The sequence below is a fragment of the Mandrillus leucophaeus genome, unplaced genomic scaffold, assembly GCF_000951045.1.
Source record: "Mandrillus leucophaeus isolate KB7577 unplaced genomic scaffold, Mleu.le_1.0 Scaffold334, whole genome shotgun sequence".
Classification (NCBI taxonomy): domain Eukaryota; kingdom Metazoa; phylum Chordata; class Mammalia; order Primates; family Cercopithecidae; genus Mandrillus; species Mandrillus leucophaeus.
Genome location: NW_012103521.1, coordinates 2665482 through 2667660, shown reverse-complemented (window position 1 = coordinate 2667660; position 2179 = coordinate 2665482). Strand labels below are relative to the sequence as shown.

General features: G+C 40.6%; 1 protein-coding gene across 1 annotated transcript in view; it reads left to right on the top strand.

The window, feature by feature from the left end:
- Nucleotides 1–2179, top strand: part of TMTC2 (transmembrane and tetratricopeptide repeat containing 2) — a 489459-nt gene that overhangs the window by 179987 nt on the left and 307293 nt on the right. The gene's annotated exons all lie outside the window — the stretch shown is intronic.

The window sequence follows — 2179 nt, the reverse complement described above, 5'->3', positions numbered from 1 at the left end:
TAGAAATTTTGAAAACGACAGCATTGCTTTATCTGGGGAACTAAAGATATTTTTAAAAATATTTACCCTACATTCTACTCCCTCATTTTCTCCTACTAAGAGGAAAGAGTGCCGGGGGCCGTGGCTCATGCCTGTAATCCCAGCACTATGGGATGCTGGGGCGGGTGGATCACTGGAGGTCAGGAGTTCGAGACCAGCCTGGCCAACATGGTGAAACTCCATCTCTACTAAAAATACAAATATTAGCCAGCATTGTGGCACATGCCTATAGTCCCAGCTACTCACTCAGGAGGCTGAGGCAGGAGAATCGCTTGAACCCGGGAGGCGGAGGTTCCAGTGAGCTGAGATCATGCGACTGCACTCCAGCCTGGGCAATAGAACGAGACTCTGTCTGAAAAAAAAAGAGGAAAGACTATCTAGGTAAACTTGATTTGAGGTGAGAAGAAGCTTCCTCATCCATGGAAACTCTATGAAAGCAAATCTCCAACAGCTTGTGGGCTGAGTTTAACTGCAGCTGGGGCCATTTTTAATCAGATGTTGACTTTTCTTTTTGCTTAGGGGCCTAGGGTTAGGGAGGGTTGCTGTGCAGATATAGCTCATAAAATTTCTTTATTGCTTATTGGAAAAACTCCTAAAGGGATGGAAGAGGGATCCACTAAGAATATTCCTTTAGTTGGAAGCCTTACCTTTCGTAGAATTTTCTCAAAACCAACAGTTATTCGGGGGCCCTGACCATTGGGTGTCTGACAACAGGCTCTTTAATGACTTTCTGTAGTCTCTTTTCATTCAACATATGTGTGGTAACAATTTATTAAGTGCCAGCATTTATTAATGCTTACAAAGTCGTAATTTTTGTTCATGAAGGTTTTTGCAATCTACTAGGAAGAGATCAAGATAAAAACAAGCAAATTCGGGAAAGTGTTACCAGTGTAATGATAAACACTTGTCCAAAATGTAGTGCCTTCCTTTACCCTAGGGACGTAGAAACCTAACACTGCCCCCAACAACCCAGCATCCCACACTGTAATTTATTTGCCCTAACTTAAGTTCCTATAGGAATCTGAAATACAGCGCTTATCCCCAAAGTAAGATGGACTTTAGCTGCATAATATTTCTCTCATTCTCTTACCCTATTAGCCAAGTATTTGCATATTAACTGGAGCTTTCTAAATATAATGGCTTATCCCTAAAGAGGTACTCTAATGAAGGGATTATAGGTTAAGTGGCAAATGAGTGCCAAAGACATGTGGCTAAGCCAGTTAACCTGATGGTTTTTCACAGTTAATTATCATTGACTGAGTAGAGGTTAGTGGCCTGAGTGAACCACTTTTAGATGAAAGTGGTAATTCCCTACATACTTAAAACAATCTAGAATTTTCCAAAACGGTAAATGCAATTTATCGGTACCAATCATCTCTAATTAGAATTTAGTTTATTAACCCAGCAATCCCATTATTGGGTATATACCCAAAGGATTATAAGTCATGCTACTATAAAGACACATGCACATGTATGTTTATTGTGGCACTATTCACAAGAGCAAAGACTTGGAACCAACCCAAATTTCCATCAATGATAGACTGGATTAAGAAAATGTGGCACATATACACCATGGAATACTATGCAGCCATAAAAATGGCTGAGTTCATGTCCTTGCAGGGACGTGGATGCAGCTGGAAACCATCATTCTCAGCAGACTGTCACAAGGACAGACAGCCAAATACCGCTTGTTCTCACTCATAGGTGGGAACTGAACAATCAGATCACTTGGACGCAAGGAAGGGAACATTACACACCGGGGCTTGTCGGGGGTGGGGTCTGGGGGGAGGGATAGCATTAGGAGAAATATCTAATGTAAATGATGAGTTGATGGGTGCAGCAAACCAACATGGCACATGTATACCTATGTATCAAGCCTGCACGTTGTGCACATGTACCCTGGAACTTAAAGTATAATAATAATAATAATAAAAGAATTTAGTTCATTAGATACATATTGAGTACTATGTATGTTAGGCTCCAAAAGATAAATAAGATGCCTTTTCAACTTCTACGGAGTTAGCAATATATTGGGGAGATGAAGTTTCAAGACAATAAATGAATCAAACCTGAAGATCATTGAGAGATTCACGTCCAGTCAAATTCGTCTCCATCCCATGAAGAACAATAGTACATGACA